At 51.6% G+C, this 11091-nt stretch overlaps 1 non-coding gene across 1 annotated transcript; it reads left to right on the top strand.

The window, feature by feature from the left end:
• The first annotated feature begins 4608 nt into the window (after positions 1-4608).
• Positions 4609-4680, top strand: trnag-ucc (transfer RNA glycine (anticodon UCC)). The gene has a single exon. It is a non-coding gene; the product is annotated as a tRNA-Gly (tRNA).
• Positions 4681-11091: the final 6411 nt, after the last annotated feature.

Genomic DNA, 11091 nt, shown 5'->3' with positions numbered 1-11091 from the left:
TTGGACCCCGACCACCGCTGCCCCCGGTGAGGGAGCTCCTCGCGCTCCTTGCGCTCGCGGCCCCACGCCTGACCCGCCGGTGCCGCCGACTTGGGCCCCGACCACCGCTGTCCCCGGTGAGGGAGCTCCGCGGGGTCCTAGCGCTCGCGGTCCTTGCGCTCGCGGTGAGGGAGCTCCGCGCGGTCCTAGCGCTCCCCAGACCCCCCAGCACACCATGTGCGACCCGCAGACGCCGCCATTTTGGGTCCCGACCACCACGAGGGGAGGAGGGGCCCCGCCATCTTGGACCGCCCCCGACCTGTACGACGCATGGGGGCGGCCATTTTGTCCACCCCCGCCGCCATCTTGTGACCCCCCAGCCACGTGCGATGTATGGGGGCGGCCATTTTGTCCATCCCCGACGCCATCTTGGACGGCAACAACGGACCCCACCCCACTACTACAACCACGGCTCGCTTCGGTTACGCTCGATCAGGCTCGGCCCCGGACACTCCAGACGACGACGACAACGGTCCTAATTAACGGCCACGAGACGCCATGCCTAGTCGACTCCGGGAGAACGGAAAGCTTTATACACCCCGACACGGTAAGACGCTGTTCCTTGACCACCTATCCCAGCGCACAAAAGATTTGCCTAGCTGCAGGATCACACTCCATACAGATCCAGGGATTCTGCATAGTTACCCTAACGGTGCAGGGGAGGGAGTTCAAAAACTACAAACTTAACGTCCTTCCCCAACTCTGTGCCCCCACCTTGCTGGGATTAGATTTCCAATGTAATCTACAGAGCCTTACGTTTAAATTCGGCGGCCCCATACCCCCACTCACTATCTGCGGCCTCGCTACCCTCAAGGTGCAACCCCCGTCCTTGTTTGCGAACCTCACCCCGGATTGCAAACCCGTCGCCACTAGGAGCAGACGGTACAGCGCCCAGGACCGGACCTTCATTTGGTCCGAAGTCCAGCGGCTACTAACGGAGGGCATAATCCAGGCCAGCAATAGTCCCTGGAGAGTGCAGGTGGTAGTAGTGAAGACAGGGGAGAAACAAAGGATGGTCATTGACTATAGCCAGACCATCAACAGGTACACACAACTAGACGCGTACCCTCTCCCCCGCATATCCGACATGGTCAATCGGATTGCCCAGTATAAAGTCTTCTCCACCGTGGACCTCAAGTTCGCCTACTATCAGCTCCCCATCCGCCCAAGTGACCGCAAGTACACAGCCTTCGAGGCAGACGGGCGATTATACCATTTCCTACAGGTCCCTTTTGGCGTCACAAACGGGGTCTCGGTCTTCCAACGGGAGATGGACCGGATGGTTGATCAACATGGGTTACGGGCCACGTTCCCGTATCTCGACAATGTAACCATCTGCGGCCACGATCAGCAGGACCACGACGCCAACTTCCAAAAATTCCTCCAGAGCGCCAAAGCCTTGAACCTCACGTACAACGAGGACAAGTGCGTTTTTAGCACCGACCGGCTAGCCATTCTGGGCTACATAGTACGCAATGGGATAATAGGCCCCGACCCCGAACGTTTGCGCGCACTCATGGAATTTCCCCTCCCGCACTGCCCAAAAGCCCTGAAACGCTGCCTGGGGTTCTTTTCGTACTACGCCCAGTGGGTCCCCCAGTACGCAGACAAGGCCCGCCCCCTAATACAGACCACGACCTTCCCTCTGTCGACAGAGGCTTGCCAAGCCTTCAGCCGCATCAAAGCGGACATCACAAAGGCCACGATGCGCGTCATCGACGAGTCCCTCCCCTTCCAGGTCGAGAGCGACGCCTCCGACGTAGCTCTAGCGGCCACCCTTAACCAAACGGGCAGACCCATGGCCTTTTTCTCCCAAACCCTCCACGCCTCAGAAATCCGCCACTCCTCAGTGGAAAAGGAAGCCCAAGCCATAGTGGAAGCTGTGCGACATTGGAGGCATTACCTGGCCGGCAGGAGATTCACTCTCCTCACTGACCAACGGTCGGTAGCTTTCATGTTCGATAATGCACAGCGGGGCAAAATTAAAAATGACAAGATCTTAAGGTGGAGGATCGAGCTCTCCACCTTCAACTATGAGATCTTTTACCGACCCGGAAAACTGAACGAGCCGTCCGATGCCCTATCCCGCGGCACATGTGCCAACACACAAATTGACCGCCTCCAAACCCTCCACGAGGACCTCTGCCACCCGGGGGTCACTCGGTTTTACCACTTCATCAAGTCCCGCAATCTCCCATACTCTTTAGAAGAGGTCCGTACAGTCACAAGGGACTGCCACATCTGCGCGGAATGCAAGCCGCATTTTTTCAGGCCAGATGGAGCGCACCTGATTAAGGCTTCCCGCCCCTTTGAATGCCTCAGTCTCGATTTCAAAGGGCCCCTCCCCTCCACCGACCGCAACGCATATTTTCTTAATGTAGTGGACGAATACTCCCGCTTCCCTTTTGCCATTCCCTGGTCCGACATGACCGCGGCCACAGTCATTAAAGCCCTGAACAGCATCTTCACACTGTTCGGTTACCCCGCATACGTCCACAGTGACAGGGGGTCCTCTTTCATGAGTGACGAGCTGCGCCAGTTCCTGCTCAGCAAGGGCATAGCCTCAAGCAGGACGACCAGCTACAACCCCCGGGGGAACGGGCAAGTAGAAAGGGAAAACGGCACGGTCTGGAAGGCCGTCCTACTGGCCCTACGGTCCAGGGATCTCCCAGTTTCACGGTGGCAGGAGGTCCTCCCGGACGCTCTCCATTCCATCCGGTCGTTATTATGTACAAGCACGAATCAAACGCCCCACGAGCGTCTCCTTGTCTTCCCTAGGAGGTCCTCCTCTGGAACGTCGCTGCCGACCTGGCTGGCAGCCCCAGGACCCATCCTGCTCCGAAAGCATGTGCGGGCACATAAGGCAGACCCGTTGGTCGAAAGGGTTCACCTCCTCCACGCAAACCCCCAGTACGCCTACGTGGAGTACCCCGACGGCCGACAGGACACGGTCTCCCTGAGGGATCTGGCGCCCGCCGGCACCACGCACACCCCCCCGACACCATCAACCCAACCCCCCCTTTCCTGCCACCGCCGCACCCCGCGACCGCCCCCTTCCCAGGAGGATCAGTCCCCCTCCCCTTTGCACCGACAGCTGAAACCGTACGGCTCCTGGAGGCGACACCACTGGTACAAGCACCACCACCGCCGCCGGGGCCGAGGCGATCGACACGGACGACCAGACCGCCCGACCGACTCGTGGTGTCGATGTAAAACAAAGGTGGACTGTTCAAAGAACATTTTGTTTTTTTCCTATACCCTCTGTAAATAGTTGCAACAGGACGAAACTGTCCAATACTGTACTACCATGTGAATGTTCTATCCTCCCAGGACCAGCCCTGTAAACCCTTACCACCATACGAAGCATCACCCCGCCGGGTTCATTTTTGACAAGGGGTGAATGTGGTTGTATGTATTGGGGGTCATGTGGGACTGGAAGCCCTAATGTCATTGGCTGACAGATCCCGGGTCCTGGTTGGCCGTTGACCTCAAGCTCCGCCCTGAAGGCGAAGTATAAGAAGCCGGTGTCTTCCCCCGCAGGCCAGTTTACTATCGAGCTGCTGGGGAACAGACACGCTTAATAAAGCCTCATCGACTTCACTATATTCGTCTCATGGAGTCTTTGTGCGCTACAGACGTTTTGGGGTTCAGTGGACTTATAAATAGCTGTTATAATAAACTTTACAGATACTATCAGCAGTAATCTAGTGATGTTATTTGGGGAATAAATATTGGAATTAAACATCTAATGACGACCATGAAACTATTGTCGATTGTCGTAAAAACCCATCTGGTTCACTAATGTCCTTCAGGGAAGGAAATCTGCCATCCTTGCCCGGTCTGGCCGACATGTCACTCCAGACCCACACAGCAATATGGTTGACTCTAACTATCCCCCACTAAAATGGCCTAGCAAGCCACTCAGTTCAAGGGCAACAAATCCCAGCCAACGACGGCCACATCTTAAGAAAGAATAAAATAAATACTCACTGAATCATAACTTACAGCCAATGTCCCTGGATCCTCCATCACCACCCCTGATTTGTCTATCCCACCTGTTATATTATCTCTTTCTAGATGAATTCAAACTAAGCTGAAGAGGAGATGGAAAAGTTGAATACAGAACTTACAGAAACATGTAGTTGCTTCAGCTTACACATGCTAACTGGCTGCAAAAGAACTGAGTTATGTGATATTGCATCTCTTCCTGTGATACTACACATATGAGCAGAAGCACATATATAAGTGGGTATATTTAACTTACTGACAAATGCACTTCACAACTTCCCCTTTTCCTATAATAACAGTCCTATATTGGTGTAACATTAATATGTACTTGACTTTAAGCAACCCTTATGAAATATTTGACAACTTAGCACTATTTACATAAAACATACTGTAACAAGAACATTTGGAACCATTGGACCATAAGACCATAAGATGTAGAAGCAGAAGTAGGCCATTTAACCCACTGAGTTTGCTTCACCATTCACCTGACTGACCTGATGTGATAATCCTCAACTCCACTTTCCCACCTTATCTCCATTTCAGTGAGCGATGGGTCAGTGAGCGATGGTGGTATAGTGGTGAGCATAGCTGCCTTCCAAGCAGTTAACCCGGTTTCGATTCCCGGCCATCGCAGTAATAAACTGATCGGAAATTCTAGGGGCTGGTTTAGCACAGTGGGCTAAACAGCTGGCTTGTAATGCAGAACAAGGCCAGCAGCGGGGATTCAATTCCCGTACAGGCCTCCCTGAACAGGTGCCGAAATGTGGCGACTAGGGGCTTTTCACAGTAACTTCATTGAAGCCTACTTGTGACAATACACGATTATTATTATTATAATCCTCGATTCCCTTACTGATTAAATATCTGTCTATCTTTGCCTTGAACATACTTAGCGACCCAGCCTTTATAGATCTCTGTAATACAGCATTCCACAGATTCACTACCAACTGAGAGAAGAAATTCCTCCTCATCTCTGTCTTAAATGGGCGACCCCTTACTCTGAGATTATACCCTCTTGTCCTACACTCTCCCACAGGAGGAAACAACTTCTCAGCACCTACCCTGTCAAGCCCCTTCAGAATCCGATACGTTTCAATAAGATCACCTCTTAGTCCTCTAAACTCCAATGAGTACAAGCCCAACCTACTCGACCTCTCCTCATAAAAAAATCCCTCCATACCCGCGATCAACCTAATGAACCGTCTCTGGACTGCCTCCAATGTCAGTATATCTTCAAATATGAGAACCAAAACTGTTCACAGTATTCCAGGTGTGGAATACTCTGCTTCAAAATCTTGTTACGTTTGCAACCATACTGGCCATTGGCTGAGCCGACCAGATCTTGTGACTATGATATATGGGTATTTTCTTCAACTGTCCAGCCTCTCCTCTTGAAAATTGTGTTTGGGAGGATTGTCCTTAGTTGTCTCTGTGCCACTTGTTGCCCCTTTACCTACGAAAGATAGGCATGTAGGGGACGCTGGCTAGTCATTTTGTGCAGGGCTAGCAGAGAGTCCCCTGAGGTGACATTGAATTCTTTGCAGTACTGCACCATTTGGTGTTGTCACCTGATATGAATGTGGTTCTTTGCATTCCGTGGACACCTCCGTCTGTTCTTGTGAGTGTAGGACCCTCACAATTTGGCCAAAGTATAGTGGCAGTAATTCTGCATCCGCTTACCAGTCATGTGAATCTTTGATCTTATCTTGTTTCTGATGCAAATAGTCTGTGACCAAAAATGACTTGGTGCAATAATAGCTTGGCAGACTAGTTGACCAAACAGAATCACAGCAGGTGATGGAAATCTGGAGTCTAATGGCATTGTGCGAAGACACACTAATGCAGCTCGAGTACCTTGCCCAGTTTCCAAATGCTTCTTGATCAGAGATTTGACTGTCCTGACCATATGTTCAGCTTACCCTTTCAAATGAAGATATTGGGGTAATGATGTGGTGAGTGACAGTCGAGGAGTATTCTATCTAAGATCTTCCTGTAGCACACAATAACTTACGAGAGAGACGAGTAGAGATGAAGTCGATAAGGCTTTATTAAGCGTGACTTGTTCCCAGCAGTTCAGCAACAGAATGGAGCTGCGGGGAGAAGCACGGGTTCTTATACTCCGCCTTCAGGGCGGAGCCAGGGGTCAACAGCCAACCAGGACCCGGGATCTGTCAGCCAATAGCATCACGGCTTCACAGTCCCACATGACCCCTAATAGATACCACCACATTCACCCCTTGTTAAAAATGAACCCGGCGGGGTGGTGGTTCGCATGGTGGTAGGGGTTTACAAGGCTGGTCCTGGGAGGAACATTTTGGGCATGTCATTACAATTTTAGCCCTACACTGGGCTATGTACAAGGTTTGTGAACTATTTACAATATTCGTAAGAGAAAAGAACATTTTCGTTACAGTCCCAACAACATTCTTGATGTCACACCGATGCCACGAGTCGAGCGGGCGGTCTGGTCTTCCTCGTCGATCGCCTCAGCCCCGGTGGTGGTGCAGGTGCTTGTTCCCGCGTTGTCGTCTCCGGGAGCGTTTCGTTGTTTGTTTCTGTTTCACTCCTGGTCGGACACGGGAGGAGGACTGATCCTCCCGGGAAGGGGGCGGTCGCGGGGTGCGCTGGTGGCAGGGAGGGGATGATCGGTGTCGGGGGGGTGTGTGTGTTGCCGGCGGGCGCCAGGTCTCGCAGGGAGACCGTGTCCTGTCGGCTGTCGGGGTACGCCACGTAGGCGTACTGCGGGTTCACGTGGAGGAAGTGAACCTTCTCGACCAACGGGTCCGACTTGTGCGCCCGCACATGTTTTCGGAGCAAGATGGGTCCTGGGGCCGCCAGCCAGGTCGGCAGCGACGTTCCGTAGGAGGACTTCCTGGGGAAGACAAGGAGGCGCTCATGAGGCATTTGGTTAGTGGTGGTACACAGCAGCGACCGGATGGAGTGGAGAGCGTCCGGGAGGACCTCCTGCCACCGGGAAACTGGGAGATCCCTGGACCGTAGGGCCAGTAGGACGGTTTTCCAGACCGTGCCGTTCTCCCTCTCTACTTGCCCGTTGCCCCGGGGGTTGTAGCTGGTCGTCCTGCTCGAGGCTATACCCTTGCTGAGCAGGAACTGACGCAGCTCGTCCCTCATGAAGGAGGACCCCCTGTCGCTATGGATATATGCGGGGCAACCGAACAGTGTGAATATGGTGCTAAGGGCTTTAATGACTGTGGCCGCTGTCATGTCGGGGCAGGGGATGGCGAAGGGGAAACGGGAGTACTCGTCCACCACGTTCAGGAAGTATTTGTTGTGGTCGGTGGAGGGGAGGGGCCCTTTGAAATCCAAACTGAGGCGTTCAAAGGGGCGGGAAGCCTTGATCAGGTGCGCTCTATCCGGCCTGAAAAAGTGCGGTTTGCACTCTGCGCAGATGTGGCAGTTCCTGGTGACTGTACGGACCTCCTCCACAGAGTAGGGGAGGTTGCGGGACTTTATAAAATGGTAGAACCGAGTGACCCCCGGGTGGCAGAGGTCCTCGTGGAGGGCTTGGAGACGGTCTATTTGTGCGTTGGCACATGTGCCGTGGGATAGGGCATCGGACGGCTCGTTCAGCTTTCCGGGACGGTACAAGATCTCGTAGTTGAAGGTGGAGAGCTCGATCCTCCACCTTAAGATCTTGTCATTTTAAATTTTGCCCCGCTGCGCATTATCGAACATGAAGGCTACCGACCGTTGGTCAGTGAGGAGAGTGAATCTCCTGCCGGCCAGGTAATGCCTCCAGGTGTCGCACGGCTTCCACTATGCTTCCTTTTCCGCTGAGGAGTGGCGGATTTCTGAGGCGTGGAGGGTTCGGGAGAAAAAGACCACGGGTCTGCCCTCTTGGTTAAGGGTGGCCGCCAGAGCTACGTCGGATGCGTCGCTCTCGACCTGGAAGGGAGGGACTCGTCGATAGCGCGCATCGTGGCCTTTGCGATATCCGCTTTGATGCGGCTGAAGGCCTGGTGAGCCTCTGTCGACAGGGGGAAGGTAGTGGTCTGTATTAGCGGGCGGGCCTTGTCTGCATACTGGGGGACCCACTGGGCGTAATATGAAAAGAACCCCAGGCAACGTTTCAGGGCTTTGGAGCAGTGGGGGAGGGGAAATTCCATAAGGGGGCGCATGCGTTCGGGGTCGGGGCCTATTATCCCATTGCGCACTACGTATCCCAGGATGGCCAGCCGGTTTGTGCTAAAAACGCACTTTTCCTCGTTGTATGTGAGGTTCAAGGCGTTTGCGGTCTGGAGGAATTTTTGGAGGTTGGCGTCGTGGTCCTGCTGATCGTGGCCGCAGATGGTTACGTTGTCGAGATACGGGAACGTGGCCTGCAACCCGTGTTGGTCAACCATTCGGTCCATCTCCCGTTGGAAGACCGAGACCCTGTTCGTGACACCAAATGGGACCCTTAGGAAGTGGTATAGACGCCCGTCTGCCTCGAAGGCTGTGTACTTGCGGTCACCTGGGCGGATGGGGAGCTGGTGGTAGGCGGACTTGAGGTCCACGGTGGAGAAAACCTTATATTGGGCGATCCGATTTACCATGTCGGATATGCGGGGGAGAGGGTACGCAACCAGCTGTGTGTACCTGTTGATGGTCTGGCTATAGTCTATGACCATCCTTTGCATCTCCCCGGTCTTTACTACTACCACCTGTGCTCTCCAGGGAGTATTGCTGGCCTGGATTATGCCTTCCTTCAGCAACCGCTGGACTTCAGACCGAATAAATATCCGGTCCTGGGCGCTGTACCGTCTGCTCCTAGTGGCGACGGGTTTGCAATCCGGGGTGAGGTTTGCAAACAAGGACGGCTGTTCAACTTTGAGAGTTGCGAGGCCGCAGATAGTGAGTGGGGGTATTGGGCCGCCGAATTGAAACGTTAGGCTCTACAGATTGCACTGGAAATCTAATCCCAGTAATGTGGGCGCGCAGAGTTGGGGAAGGACGTAGAGCCTGTAGTTTTTAAACTCCCTCCCTTGCACCGTTAGGTTCGCGATGCAGAACCCTTTGATCTCTACGGAGTGGGATACTGCAGCTAGGGAAATCCTCTGCGTCTTCTATGAGAGGGTAAATTTCCGGGCTTACCCTTGAGTGCAGGACCTGCAGTTTCTGTTGCTGAACTGCTGGGAACAAGTCACGCTTAATAAATTGTAGCGCACAATGACTTACGAGAGAGACGAGTAGAGATGAAGTCGATGAGGCTTTATTAAGCGTGACTTGTTCCCAGCAGTTCAGCAACAGAATGGAGCTGCGGGGAGAAGCACGGGTTCTTATACTCCGCCTTCAGGGCGGAGCCAGGGGTCAACAGCCAACCAGGACCCGGGATCTGTCAGCCAATAGCATCACGGCTTCACAGTCCCACATGACCCCTAATACATACCACCACACTTCCTGATTAGACGAGGTTGTAAGCTATCAGACAAGGTCTTGTGAATATCTGAAGTAAGGCTCGCTATTTGGGAGATCTAATTATAGTATTCACAATGTGACTTGCTTTCACTACCTTCAGTGTACGGGATAGACTATGACTTAGATGGCTATCTTATCCTTAACTTCAACTAAACCTTTCTAATTCTTGAGAGCCGGGCATGGGTAAGTGACCCTTCCGATAGCCTCAAAGGGTGAGAATGTAATGAGCCTTAGTTAAATGTCACTCTTATTTATTAAAATAGACACGGATCTATATGGCAAAATATATATGCAATTTATTTAAAGAAAAAGGGTGAACAAGTATTTTTGGTAAATGATACAGCTTGACAAATACAGGATATATGATGAGTTAGCCTCTGAGCTTCTTAACTACATATTTGCTTAAGCTATAAACATCTCATACTTACATCGACTAGTAGTCTCGGAGTTCCATACTCAATCAAGAGTAGAACTCTATGAGTCGAGATAAGAGCAGCGGCTTTTTCAGGCAAAGCTCTCAGCAAACTTTTAAACAGCTCCTGAAGAGAAGAAGAAGTCTCTTTTGCCACTTTTACTTAAACTTTTATATCATATTTTATCTAAGGGAGTCGAAGGGAGTTTTAGCAAAGCTCTTGCTTCTGAAAAATAGATTGACTCCCCCAGTTATTTCGAGACAAAGAATAGTCTTGGTTGGCAAGGCCTTAGTTTCAGGGCGGTCTAGCAGGGCACCTGCTCCTAAAGATACTAGGTTGATCCCCCAGTAGCTATCTCCAGAAAAACACCAGCCTCCCTAGTTGGCAAGACCTCTTGACAAGGCCACTTAAACAAGGCCACTAGGCTTAATGAGCTCATTGTATCTGGCCAATTTACCAAAGTAATATCTATACTACTTATTGAAAGATGTTATTGCGATAAGTAATGGTTTACAAGACAGACATGACTTCATCAGTCATTAGTTTTCAATATAGAGTTAAATACATGTTTTAATATATAATCAGTTCTGATCAGCTTTCAATATAGAGTGAATATATGATTTAATATAAAGTCAATTCTGATCAGCTTTTAATAAGGGTGGATACCGCCACAGGTGTAGTTGATGTACCACCATTCACACATATCCTGGAGTGATTTTCTCACATATTGGACTGTTGCCAGTTACCACTTCATTAAGGCACCAAAGAAGCTAGAAATGACATCATTAGTGTTGGTGCCAGATATGAGTAACTTGAGCAATGGAAAGACCAGGGAAGCTGTGAGCATCCCCTTGGAGTAGTAAATCAAAAGCAACGCAACCAGGAAAACTATCAATGATAAAGTATTATCAGGGGCAGCATAGTGGTGTAGTGGTTAGCACTGCTGCATCACAGCACAGGGTTCAATTCCAGCCTTGGGTCACTGTCTATGTGGAGTTTGTACGTTCTCCCTGTGTCTGCGTGGGTTTCCTCCGGGTGCTCCTATTTCTTCCCACATTCCAAAGATGTGCAGATTAGGTGGAGTGACCATGCTAAATTGCCTCTTTGTGTCTTGGGATGTGCAGATCAGGTTATGGGGTTACGGGGATGGGGGGAGTGAGCATGGGTAGAATGCAGGGGGGGAGTGAGCATAGGTACAATGCAGTCGGTGCAG

The sequence above is a fragment of the Scyliorhinus torazame genome, chromosome 15 (genome assembly GCF_047496885.1).
Source record: "Scyliorhinus torazame isolate Kashiwa2021f chromosome 15, sScyTor2.1, whole genome shotgun sequence".
Lineage (NCBI taxonomy): Eukaryota > Metazoa > Chordata > Chondrichthyes > Carcharhiniformes > Scyliorhinidae > Scyliorhinus > Scyliorhinus torazame.
This window is presented reverse-complemented; position numbering and strand designations above follow the sequence as displayed.